The sequence below is a fragment of the Elephantulus edwardii genome, unplaced genomic scaffold, assembly GCF_000299155.1.
Source record: "Elephantulus edwardii isolate Elephantulus edwardi_28Jun2011 unplaced genomic scaffold, EleEdw1.0 scaffold00263, whole genome shotgun sequence".
Lineage (NCBI taxonomy): Eukaryota > Metazoa > Chordata > Mammalia > Macroscelidea > Macroscelididae > Elephantulus > Elephantulus edwardii.
In genome coordinates, this window is record NW_006400013.1 from 1,260,728 (window position 1) to 1,274,321 (window position 13,594).

The following is a 13,594-nucleotide window of genomic DNA, read 5'->3' on the forward strand; positions in this document are numbered from 1 at the left end:
CTGCCATCGAGACACGACTGCCATCAGACACTAGGAGCCAACTCGTAGAATAGAGTCTCCTACAGTATTCACATACCTCATCATTCTTGCTTCCAGAATACTCCAAAACGTATCTGTTTGTTCTCTTGGCTGTCCATGGGATATTCAGTGCTTTTCTCCAACACCACAGCTCAAAGGCATCAATTCTTCCTCTGTCGTCCTTATTCATTTTCCAGCCCTCAGATGGATAGCATCTGACATTGGTTTAAGGCATCAAAAGTGTTCTGGGGGGGAGAGGGGTTGGCATAAAGCAAAATCACTTCAAAAAAAAAAAAGTGTTCTGGGATGGAAACAGGAAGCCAGCTCTAGGTTGTTAACTTCTTGGTGGGTTTTTGCTGTATGTTGTTGTTATATATCAGTGAGTTGGCGCTCCAGTGGATTTTCAGAGGCTATACACCGCATGGAAGGATCTTGTCCATCTTTCTCCAAGGGCAGCTGGCGAATTCAAACAGCGTGCCTTTGGGTTGGCAGCACAACTCCTTACTACTAAGCCATGATAGCTCCTTTACTGATATCTATTTCCATAAATTATTTACTGTACTAGATTCCTGTACATTAAGTCAACCATACTATACCCACTGTCATCTAGTCAATTCTGGATCATAGTGACCCTCCACCAGGTTTCTGCAGCTATAAATCTTTGCAAGGGGAAACTGACCATCTTTCTCCTGAATAGTAGCTACCTAGTGGATTGGAACTGCTAAGGTTTTGGTTAATAAGTTACATATAAGTTAATAAGTTAACAAGTTACACACCACACCATTGGAGCATGTGAATGGCGAATGGTGCACGTGAAAAGGACCAGCAAATTAAAATCTTGCCCGTGAGGGTGGAGCTTTAGACTGCAGGTTGCCCTGCTATCAGCTGGATGATTCATGAGGTGATGGGATACCAGGTGGACGCCCAGGTTAATCTGACTTCTGCTCCTTCTCAGTCTCATTCTTCACCTACAGGATCAAGAGAGTACGACCAACCCCAGTACGAGCTGCTCCCCTGGGACACTGTGACAGTGAATGAGTCACGGGCTCTCTCTGGGTTACTCTCGAACTCTCATTGCCTTCCAGCTGCAACCATCTCATAGCTGTTCCTTCAGCAGTTTTTTGGGTGGGCAGGGAGAAAAGTGCAATCAGGAGGAATTTGCTCGTGAAAAGACTCCTGAATCAAACTTCTTCATTAAGTGTGTTTCCAGTTTCCTCTTTCAGTGACTATTTACTTACCGTCTATAGCACGTAGCAGTGTGTTCCTGCTCTTGTAGTGTTAATCCTGTGTGAGTTCTAGATTAAGGTTTGGATTCGGAATTCAGACTGCTTGAGTTTTAATCCCAGCTCTCCTCTTCCAAGCTAGTTGACATTGGCAAATCCATTAACTTTTCTAAGCTTTTGTTTGTGTATCTGTTAAGTGAAGATAACAATAATATCTCATAGGGTTATTTTGGAGACCAAAGGAATTAATACACGTATATGGCTTAAAATTATCTTATCACATAGTAAGTATCCAGTAAATGTTCATTTAAAAGGATACTATCTCATGGCTCTTTCACATAATAAATGGAGCCCTCATTGTGTAGCAGATTAAACATTAGGTTGCTAACTGAAAGGTTAGCAGTTCAAACCCACTACCTTCAAGAAGCAGTCTGCTCTCATAAAGATTTATAGTTTCAAATCCCATGGGGGGAGTTCTGCTGTGCTCTTTAGGGTCATTAAGAGTTGGTATCATGTAAAACAGTGAAAGAAGTTTTTTTCCAAATAAAAAAAGCAAACTGGGGTTGGGGGGGGGGACAGGGAGGAAAATGTGCAACAATGAACGAATGGAAATCCAAGTTCTTCATAAACTTTCATTAAAATCTAAAAAAGCCCTAAGTGCCCATCAACAAGCGAATGGATAGAAAAGCTGTGGTATATTCACACAATGGAATACTATGCTGCTTTGAACAACAAGGAACTCATGAAATATTATTAAAACTGGGTGACCCTGGAGGACATTATGCTGAGTGAGATATCTCAGCTACAAAAGGACAAATACTGCATAGTTCCACTGTTGTAAAGCGGGACTGACATCGGGTTTGGAGTGAGACTGAGAAAGATGGGATAAATTATACTGCACTGAAATAGATAAGGGAGAGACCTGTTTGAAGGGGATATGTGATTAGGTATTATTGTCATGACAGGAGTCCAGAGCGAAGGCTGTATAGTGAAGTGGACTTTGGGGGAGGGATTGTATAACAATGAAAGCATTTTTCTTTTACTTTTCAAAGAGAAGAGCTAACTGGGTGGGAAGGGTGGGCAGGGAGAAAAGTGCAACAATGAATGAATGGAAATTTTTAAAAAAGAAATGTAAAAAAAAAATCTTAAAAGAAAGAAAAAAAGAGTTGGGATCAACTGGAGGGCAATGGGATGGGTGCATATATTGAGTTTACAGAAGCTCATTTGTTTCTTAAATTATATCAAAGTATTTCCCAAACCAGTCTGAGGATTTATATCTAAGGCACTTGTTAGAAATATAAATTAAGATCCTTCTCCTGAAGATTCTGATTTAGTAGGTCCAGGATGGAATCCAGGATCTTTAGATTTAACAGATGCCCATATAATCTTGAGAGCTCTAGTGGTAAGGAGTTGTGCTGCCAACACGAAGGTAAATGGTTCAAATCCACCAGTTGCTCCATCAGATTAATATGGGCAGTCTTCTCCTGTGCAATTGACTGCCTCTGAAAACCCATGGGAGGGTCAGCTGTGGGTCAGTTACTATTCAATGGCACACAACAAACAACATGTACTCTTAATGAGGGGCTTAGGGACATGGACACGATGTGCTTATAGTACTAAGAGACCCTATCTGCCCACTTTTTTGTTTCCTCCCACCTCTATTGATTAACTTGAGACAGTCCTTTGCATTTGAAGCTTTGGAAAAGCTCTTACTGTCTCCTCCATTCTATTGCTTTAAGGTTAGCTCCTTGGAGGCAAGGATTCTGAAGTTTCGTCTGACATACTTTGAACATGTTGCAAGGAGGGACCAGTCCTTAGAGAAGGCGGTCATGCTTGGGAGGGTGGAGGGGCAGCACAGGAGAGGAAGACCCTGGATGAGATGGATTGATTCAGTGACTGAGGTAATGGGGGTAGGTGTGTCAGAGACAGTGAGGTTGGCACAGGGCAGAGCAGGGTTTAGGGCTGTTGTACATAGGGTTGCTATGGTCGCAGGTGACTTAATGGCACATAACAACAACACTCTGTGAGAGCAGACCGACAATCTCCTCTTTGGTGATTTACAGCCTCTGAAAACCTACTGGAGGGTCATAAATTGGAGTAGTCCCCTAGACAACAAGGTGGCGGGTGGGTTGTAGCAGGATCTGTAACATGAAAGAACGGATGGGCCCAGGTACCCAGAAGTCACACACAGCCCAAGCCCAGCTATTCTTCAAAAATTACACACCCAAGCAGCCAATCATCGCACCGCGTGGTGCTGGAAGAATAGGGGGCTCGGGACCTCGGCTTTCGGCGGCAGGTCTGGGGAAGGGGCAGCCGGCGCCATGTCTGGCCGCGAAGGTGGTAAGAAGAAGCCCCTGAAACAGTCCAAGAAGCAGACCAAGAAGATGGACGAGGAAGATAAGGCTTTCAAGCAGAAACAAAAAGAAGAACAGAAGAAACTCGAGGAACTAAAAGCGAAGGCCGCAGGCAAAGGTCCCCTGGCCACGGGTGGAATTAAGAAATCTGGCAAAAAAAATAAGACTGAGGCAATGATGAACCTTACTTCCGTTCTTTTTTAAAACATCTGGATTCTCTGCGGTAACATCTTTTACCACCTGTAGTTAAAATGAAGTGTTGTCTTGGAGCCTGTTGTACATTTAAGAGGAAACTTTGTGAAACAGTGAAGAAGAAACCTTATGATGGTCCATCTCCAGTTCTCATTCAGCCATTCCGATCTTAGCTGTCTGTGCAGTCAAAGTAAATGGAATCCAGAATCCTGTCAGAATCTTCATTCTTCATTATGCCCAGAATTCTGTACCACCTGGAATTAAACCAACTCATTTGAAATTTAAAAAAAAAAAAAAAGTACACACCCACAGAGTTCCCAGTTCCTGACCATTGTCTGCTCAGTCTCTCCAAGCATCTGCCCTTCCCTATCATGATTTTATTTTCTCCATAAGCCACAGGCTCAACTTTTCTGGACATTCTAACCATTTCTTGGGTTTATTTATTCAACCACACCTCCTGAGCATTTATGGGGCACTGCGAAATTGAACACAAGAGTCTGAGTTAGTCTGTGGAGGAGATCCAGGAGCTTGGGGACAGCGGGAAGGTTGTGTGTGCAGCTAGGGAGCGAGATGGTTGCAATCTCAGAAGGCTTTTCAAAGGAGATGAACCAGGTCTTGATAGAAGAGAAAAGGCCTTCATTCAGACTGCCAGAGTGAGAAAGGGTATTCTGACAAGGGAAAGTGAAAGAGAAAAGGCATCCATTAAAGTGTGAAAGGGCACAGGTGTGGCCAGAATACCAAGGGCTGGGTGTGAGGCTGAAAGTTAGGTGGGGCTGGCTTCCTGATTGCTCTGGTTTCCAGGGAACCCGAGTTTACCCTGTAGGAGATAGAAACTGCTGGAGGACTTGTTAAACAGTGATTCCATTAGCTAAGAAAGAAGCAAGAGAGGGCAGAGTAGGTGTGCTGTCGGGGAAATTTCCAGTTCACAGTAACGCCATGTGACGGAGCAGAGCTTCCCATTGGGTTTTCTTGGCTGTAGTCTTTGTTGTTGATTATTGCCTTCGAGTCGAGTACGACTCATAGTGATCCACTGAAAAACAGGCCTGAAGCCCCTCTGCAACTATTGACATTTATCAAAGTTCATCGAGTTTTCGGAGGCATGTTATTTAGGAAGTGGATGCCACTCCTTAATTACTCTTTCTCCAGTGGAGCCACTAGATTCAAACTACCAGTCTTTTGGTTAGCAGACAAGTACTTATGATTTGTGCCAGGTGCTGATTTCTACCTTCTCCTCAAGGTAGAAATACTTAGACTGAATTTCAACTTGGCACAGTCCAACCTGAGGTCCAGTTGGACCTCACTTTGGAGGACAGCTGTAGGCTGTTATATATAACATGTAGGGAGCTCTGGCGGCCTAGTGGTAATAAGCTGTGCTGCAATCCTAAAAGCATGCAGTTCGAGGCTACCAGCTGGTCTGCAGGAGAGTAGACAATCTCCTCCTGTGTGATTACCTGCCTCTGACAACATGCTGGATGGTCAGCTATGGGTCAGTTCCAATTCTGGTACACAACAACAGGCCCCCAGAGAGGCCTGAATTGCATGCAGTGCAGGTGGAGGCTGGAGTCCCTGTGATGGGAAGGAGAGTTGATGATAGGCAGGAAAGCACACAGAGACACAGCCACTGAGATGGCATTCGATATCGCAAGGATCTTCATTTCCTTGGAAGATTCAGTCCCTCAATGATCCAAGAGAAGACAGTGCTCACTGTCACCTAACTTGATGTAGGGACTTCCTTTCATGCTGGACATTCTTGGCCTAGTCTCTGCTTGAAGTCCAATTTGGCCCCGTGTTCTTTGCTGGACGAGCCTCTCCAGTGAAGGGAGTGTGTGTGGCTTTGTGGTTGTTCTATAACTTTCCAAAGGTGTCAGTGAATCTTTGGAACAAAGACTAACGTAATTCACCTCAGGTCCCTATAAAGGGAAGGGTTTAGTTAGAGCCATTATCTATAGAACATGCTGGAGGTGAGGGTGGGTTGCTCTGAAATGTCCCCTGGGCCGGCCCCGTCAGAAATTCCCATACACACCAGTAGTAATGCTTGAAATTCCCACTGTCTGAGTCACTATTTTACAACCAGATAGAAGTGGGAGGGGCTGTATTACCTTGAGTAGGTAAGTCAACAGATATTTATTGGTGTTCTCTGCTTTTTGTCCACTTTCCCCTCCAGTGCTAGCTTTCTCCCTGTCACCTCTGCTTAAATGACTACCACATTCCCAGGTGATAAAGTCTCTCAGGTGAGGTCTTTCCAGCACATTTATGGCTGTTCTTAAGATCTAGGGCTCTGGAATCAGGCTGGCTGAGTTTGAAACCCAGCTCTGTCTCTGACAAGCATGTGACTGTCTTATTTATCTAGTGCTGCTGTAGCAAAATGTAAAAAATAAATAAATAAAATAGGTGGCTTTAACCAACAGAAACTCATTTGCTCTCAGAGGCTGGAAGTTTGAATCCTGGTCTTGGCTCCAAGATAAGGGTGTCTTTCTCTGAGGGATCTGGAGGAAGGTCTTTGTCTCCTTGAGGTTCTGCTCCTGAGCTTCATGTGGCTTGACATCTATCTCTCTTCCCCCATCTCTTCTTGCTAGTTTAGTTTAATCTCTTTTATATCACATAAAAGACTGGTTCAAGATATATCCTACACTAGTCCTACCAAGATATATCCCACACTAAGCCATACTAGGGATATTGTAGCTGATGTTAGACAGATCTTAGCTGAAAGCAGGAAATACCAGAGGAATGTCTATCTGCTTTTCATTGACTATGCAAAGGCGTTTGACTGTGTGGATCATAACGAACTGTGGATAACTCTGAGAAGAAGGAGAATCCCAGAACACTTGATTGTTCTAGTGTGAAACCTATACTTGGACCAGGAGGCAGTCATCAGAACAGAGCAAGGGAACACTGCATGGTTCAAAATTGGGAAGGGTGTACGCCAGGGATGTGTCCTATCTCCACACCTTTTCAACCTGTATGCAGAACAGATTATCCGAGAGGCTGGGCTCTATGAGGAGAAATGTGGAGTCAAGATTGGTGGAAGATCTATCAACAATCTGCATTATGCAAGATGACACAACCCTGCTTGCTGAAAATGAGGAGGACCTGAAGCACTTGCTGCAGAGGGTCAAGGACTGCAGCTTCTAATATGGATTGAGGCTCAATGTCAAGAAGACAAAGATTTTCACCACTGGGCCAATTGGCAGCATCAGGATGGATGGTGAAGAGATTGAGATTGTTCACAGCTTTAGTCTGCTTGGCTCCACAGTCAACACTCTTGGCACCAGTAGCCAGGAAATTAAAAGACGTATTGCCATGGGAAAGTCTGCTGTTAGGGACCTCTCCAAAGTACTGAAGAGCAATGGTGTCTCTCTGGAAACTAAGGTGCATCTGATACAGGCCATGGTCTTTGCTATCACTTGTTATATGTCAGAGAGTTGGACAATGACCGAGGAGGATAGAAGGAGAATTGCCTTTGAGCTGTGGTGCTGGAGAAGAGTATTGAGAGTACCATGAACTGCTAGGAAAACAGTTTCATCCCAGAAAGGGTAAAACCAGGTGGCTCCTTGGAGACAAGGACTCTGAGGCTCCATCTAATATACTTTGGACATGTCCTTGGAGAAGGACATCATGCTTGGGAGGGTGGAGGGACAGCGCAGGAAGGGAAGGCCCTCTATGAGGTGGATTGATTCAGTGACTAGGGTAATCGGGATGGGAGTGTCAGAGACAGTGAGGTTGGCACAGGACAGAGCAGAGTTTAGGGCTGTTGTACATGGGGTCGCTATGAGTCACAAGCAACTCGACGGCACATAACAACAACAGCAAACCATAGTATTTTCAATTCTTGCATATGCATCTGAAAGTAGGACAATGAATGAGGAAGACAGAAGAATCCATGCTTTTGACCTTGTAAGTTTACCATGTTGTTCTATGTACCTTCAAGTCAGAGCTGACCATAGCTGACCCACCAGTGGGTGTTCAGAGGCAGTTAATCACATGGGAGTAGACTGCTCATCTTTCGCCTGCACAGAATCTATGCTTTTGAATTGTGGTGCTGGTGAATGGTATTGAATAGTCCGTGGATATTCCAAATATCCCAAAAGAGCAAACAAATCTATCTTGGAGGAAATGTAACCAGGTGCTCCTTAGAGGCAGAGATGGTAAAACTTCATCTCACATACTTTGGGCGTGTTGTCAGGAGGGGCAAGTCCTTGAAAAGATACATCATGCTGGGAAAGGTAGGTCAGCAAGAGAGAGGAAGATTCTCACCAAGATAGGTGGACAGTGACTGCAACACTGGAGATGACAAGAATGAGGCAGGATAGGGCAGGATTCAAATCTCTTGTTCACAAGATCTCTAACCCCAGGGCCCTTAACAACAGTTCTACATAACAAAGACAGCTCATTCCCAGATGAGATCATGCCCACAGGCACAGAGGCTAAAATTTAGAAAACATCATATTGGGGGAATCTAATCTATATGCCAAACAAATCATTCAAGAAGCCAGACTTGATAAAGAAGAGCATGGCATCAAGATCAGAGGAAGACTAATCAACAGCCTATGTTATGCAGACAGAGCCTTGCTCACTGGAAGATGAAGGACTGTAGCCTTTAATATGGATTACATTTCAACGTCAAGAAAACAAAAATCCTCACCACCAGTAATAAGCAACATGGAGACAATCTGATAAATGGAGACTGAAGTTATCAACAATCTCATCTTGTTTGGATCCATAATCCAAACCCTTGGTGCCAACAATCAAGAAATTAAATTGCCTTGGGAGAATCAGTTGTCAGGAACCTCTCCAGAATAATAAACAGCAATGGTGTTATTTTAAAGACTATGGTGCACCGGATCCAAGTCATGGTCCTCTCAGTTGCTTGCTACACATCTGAAGGTTGAACAGTGACTAAGGATGGCAGAAGAATCTATGCTTTGAGTTGTGGTGTTGTAGAAGAATGCTGAGCTTCTGAAGGGCTGCCAAAGAGAACAAACAGGTCTGACCTGGAGAAGGTAAAACCAGTTTGTTCCTCGGAGGCAAGGATAATAAAATATACTATCCCTCTCACATACTTTGTATGTGTTGTAAGGATAGGCCATGTTGTAAGGAGGGGCCAGTCATTATGCTTGGGAAGCTGGAGCATCAGCATAAGAGAAGACCCTCAACAAGACGGATTGACATGATGACTGTAGCAGTGGGCTCAGGTGTGCTGGAAACAGTGAGGGTGGCAGGAATCCAGTCTGTTGTTCATAGGGTCACTGTGAGTCTGCAGGACATAACAATTCCAATCCTAACAATGGCCCTAACCTTTCCTCAACTCCATTCCTTCAACTGTAAAATAGAAATTTGAAAATATCTTTTTCATGAACCTGTGATGAAAAGAAAATTAACTCCAACATATAAATCCCCAAAATGGTGTCTATCATACAATAAGCACTCTGCAAAACATCAGTCCTAATTCATGTTTCTCAGAAATCTTTACTCTTCCCTCAAATACCTGTTGTTGTTGTTGTTATGTGCTGTCGAGTTGCTTGCGACTCATAGCGACCCTATGTACAACAGCCCTAAACTCTGCTCTGTCCTGTGCCAATCGCACGGTCTCTGACACTCCCATCCCGATTACCCCAGTCAATCCACCTCATAGAGGGCCTTCCCCTCCTGTGCTGTCCCTCTACTCTACCCAGCATGATATCCCTCTCCAAGGACCAGTCTCTCTTCAAATACCTATATACTCAAAATGAAGACTTTCATGCTGGTCCTGGATCCTCTGTTAAGGCTCTTTCTAAACAAGCAAAGGCAATGATGCCCTGAGCAGTAAAGTGACTTGCGACATGTCATACAAACCAAAGGTAAAAATGAAGCTCAGGGCACCTAGTCCATGGCCCTGTCAACTACACACCAGCCAGGCCGCCTCAAAAGAAGCCTCAGACATTTACAGAGAATTCTTGAAGAACAAATGAGGCTCAACATCAATCACCTGGCTACCTATTGAAATCACAGATTCCTTGAGTCCTCGTATTGAATAATACGCCTGTAAATCTAGGCAGAGGTCCAGAAACAGCATTTTTTATACACTCTATTTCCACCCCTGTAATTCTGACTCATATGATCTTCACTCTAAAAAAAAAAAAAACCAAACAAAAAAGCAAAACAAAACAAACTACCAAAACAAAACATACTTCTCAAGAGACATCCCTCCTTATCAGTGTCAGTCCAGTAGTTTTTGAGCCGTGCTTCAGGAATTTGGTCACATTCTTTCATATTCTCATCCTGAAAAGGAATGCCATTCTTCTAGATAAAGACACACCTGTACCCCTGTAAGATCAGCGGGACATCCAACAGCAGGATTATCATTCCAGTGGGCATTGTTCACAGCAGTAGGAACTCATGGGAAGACGGTGGAATTGTGGGTAAGTGTGTGTTTACCACTGACCTCCTCCATGGCAACCTCTTCAAAGACTCCTGGCGCTGTCCCACCCTAAGCCTTTATCTCAGAAGCTTCTGTCCTTCCTCTACCCCTCACTAACGTAGGTTGTAAAGGGAAGAAATCAAAGTAGAATGGAAGCCATTTGAACTAAGAATATTTAAAGAGCAGTAGGTAGAAATAGTGGCAGGATCTACAGTTCTTTATGTCTGTTTATTTACAGGCTCTGGCTGAGGACAAATATCCCCTGGGAAAAGAGAAGAAGTTGCCAAATACACTAAGTAGACAATTTTGAGAAGTCACTAAAAAAAGTCAACAGGAGTCATCCAGTTTGTGAAGTAGATTTGAGGGTGGGGCAATGGAGTGTCAAAAGCGCTGTGTGTCAGCTGGCAGCCCTTTGTGCATTTCCATTTTTGCATTATCACGGGGACATAAGGAGATAATAAAGTCTGCTGGTCAGAGCACAACAAAATGCCACAATAACTGTCCTTTAGCAGTCTGAGACTGGCCTGCGTGCAGCAGTGTGGAGTATAGACGGGAGGGTGCGATCTTCACAGTCACCCTGAGCTGGTTCCAGGCCGAGATCTGCTGGTCAGCCTCAGTGTGGCCTCCACCATGTTACTTCTCTTACTCCCAGAAGCCTTTAAATTTGGCCAGAACTCTACCTGGAAATCTGCTGCTATAGTGCATTGCACGTTAGGCAGCTCATGGAAAAGTCAGCAGTTCAAATCCATCAGCAGCTCCAGAGGGAACAACAAGGCCGTTTGTTCCCATTAAGATTTACAGCCTTAAAAACCAAATGGAAAACCGCCTAGAGTCAGAATGGGAATGGATTGCAGTGGGTTTGATTTCGTTTTGGTTTTTTGCCTTTCCAGAGAAGAGTAAGATTGTAGTCTGGCCAAGGCGAGAAAAAAAAATCTAAAATCTCCTTTAATACTGTCATTTATCTTCCTGGGGAGCCTACGGTGAACTGAAGTTGAAAATGCAAATTCTTTCTTGGGGAATATGTATGGCAGCTGCATCCCTCAGAATAATTTGAAAGCAATTCTTTTATTATTACTATCATCATCATTACCATTATTTCAGCCTAGCAATTAGGTTAATATGAGTATGTCAGCGTTTTCAGCAAATGGTTATGATGTAAAGGGCTGTGTGTGTGTGCATTGAGGCATTATAGCTGTCATGAGTTCTAGCCTGTTTTAGGGGTTAATGACTAAACCACAAGTATGTGCTCCAGGCTGAAATCTAATGAGGGAGAGGGAGCCAGAGAGAAAGGAGGAAGCTTAATAGTACTTTTTTCCTATTAATAGGAAAGTCATCTGCGCCATGGACTGCCAAAAAAAATAAGCAAATTAGTCCTAGAAGAAAAAAAAAAAAATACAACCAAAGTGCTCCCTAGAAGGGAGTAAGGCTAAATTTCATCTTGTTTATTTTGGACACATGGTCAGGGAAAACCATTCACCAGAAAAGAGCATGACGTGTGATAAAGAAGCCAAAATCCCATTGCATTTGAGTCAGACCTGACTCATAGCTTATCTTCCATTGCATTTCTGAAGCTGTAAGAGGGAGGAGACGGATCTTTCTCCTGCAGAGTCACTAGGGCATTTGAACCACCAGAGAGGCTCAGCCTTTGGGTTAAGAGTGCAGCTCCCTACACACCTACACCACTGGAGCGCAAAGGAAGCATCTCATTGAAATGTGTCCATGCAATAGCCACCCACAACAATGGATTCAAATGAACCAAGGAACATGAAAATGGCACAGAACCAGGCAATGTTGCATTTCATTTCCCATAAAGTCACCATGATGACTAGGAGCCAACTCTGTGACAGCTAAAAATAATAACCTGCATGACTATTGTTGTAGGCACTGTTGAGTTGACGACAGCTCGTAGCAACCCTGTGAACAACAGATCTGAACCTTGCCTTGTCTTGTACCATCGTCACAATCTCTGTCAGTCAGTTTCCTAAAGTAAAGCCTGGTCCACGAAGCCAAGGTTGATCACATGTTGCACCTTCAGCATCTCCCATCTCCCATGGATCTCTGTGGCTGGTCACTGGTGGTGGCCCAAGGAAGGCTAAGATGAATTTGACCTAAGTAAATGCAAGCAGTGTGGACAGTGTGCATCCCCAAGGAGCCACTGCTTGATGGTACCACAGATAGTGAAGCAGGGGAAGAAGGTGAACAGAATTGTGACCCCTTTCCTGGAGAGCCAGGGCAGCATCAAAGAAAGATGGAGTACCGGAATCAGCCAAACATGAGTGTGAATCTTGGCTGGAAGGTCTTTCACAGGTCACCTGGTTCTTCTGAGTTTGTTTCTGTATCCACAAAATGGGGACCATTATTACCCTCCCCCAGGGATGGTCAGGAGTGTCAAATTAGACCATTTCCGTGCATGTCAGTACGTGCACATGCACTGTAGGCACTCCAGAAATTACTGTTTTGCTCTTATGATTGTTGCCATTATCATTCATTTATGTCACCTCTAGCTTTTTTTTTTCTGCCTCCACCTCGCCTAGCTCAGTGCCCACCTCAGGGGTCCAGTTCTGCTCGTTGGCCAGGCCATCTCTGAACAGCTAGAGGGACCATCCTGAAGATATCCAGGAGGAGGCACCTCAGCCCTGGGGGAATCTCTCTACTCCTTTCCCTTGCCTTGGACTGTAATCTGAGATGTCACTCTGGTCATTTCTCCCCAAGGACAATATGTCTCCAAGCATAGCCAAGGCAGTGGCATGCAAACTAGGCCTGGAACTTTCAGAACTGTTTGGGTCCCCTTTCTAAGGGGAGCTCCCCCTCAATCAATAGAGTTCCTCAATACCTGCTCACCTGACATTCCCTACACACAGAGAGACACACACAAACAGACCATTCCCCCCAAAAATTCTTTTTTTTAGGTGACTTTGGTTTACATAGGATGAGTTTCATCCATCAATGAAATGACAGTAGCCCTAGCCGAAGAATGGACATTAAGAAATGCATAAATAATTTTGTAAATTCTTTCTGGAGGCCTAGTGGTTAAGAAGCTGTACTGCATTTCCAAAGGCAGCCAGTTCTCAGGAAATGTGAAGAGTTCTCCACAGGAAAAGGATGGGCAATCTCCTCCTCTGCAATTTACTGCCTGTGAAAACCCTCTGGAAGGTCAGATATGAGTAGGTTCTGACTAGTCAACACCCATAAGCATATTTTTCCAAAATTTAAAAGACAAGGAAAAATGGGGTTGCCTTCATAGTAAAAAAAGTAATTTCTAGATCCATCTTGAAGTACAACATTGTGAGTGACAGGATTATATCCATACGCTTACAAGGAAGCCCAGTGAATACCACTATCATTCAGATATATGCACCAACAACCAGAGCCAAAGAAGAAGAAATAGATGATTTCTACCAACTTTTACA

At 44.0% G+C, this 13,594-nt stretch overlaps 1 pseudogene; it reads left to right on the forward strand.

Moving 5' to 3' along the window:
• Nucleotides 1-3,562: 3,562 nt before the first annotated feature.
• LOC102869699 overlaps nucleotides 3,563-13,594 on the forward strand; it is a 23,683-nt pseudogene continuing 13,651 nt past the window's right edge.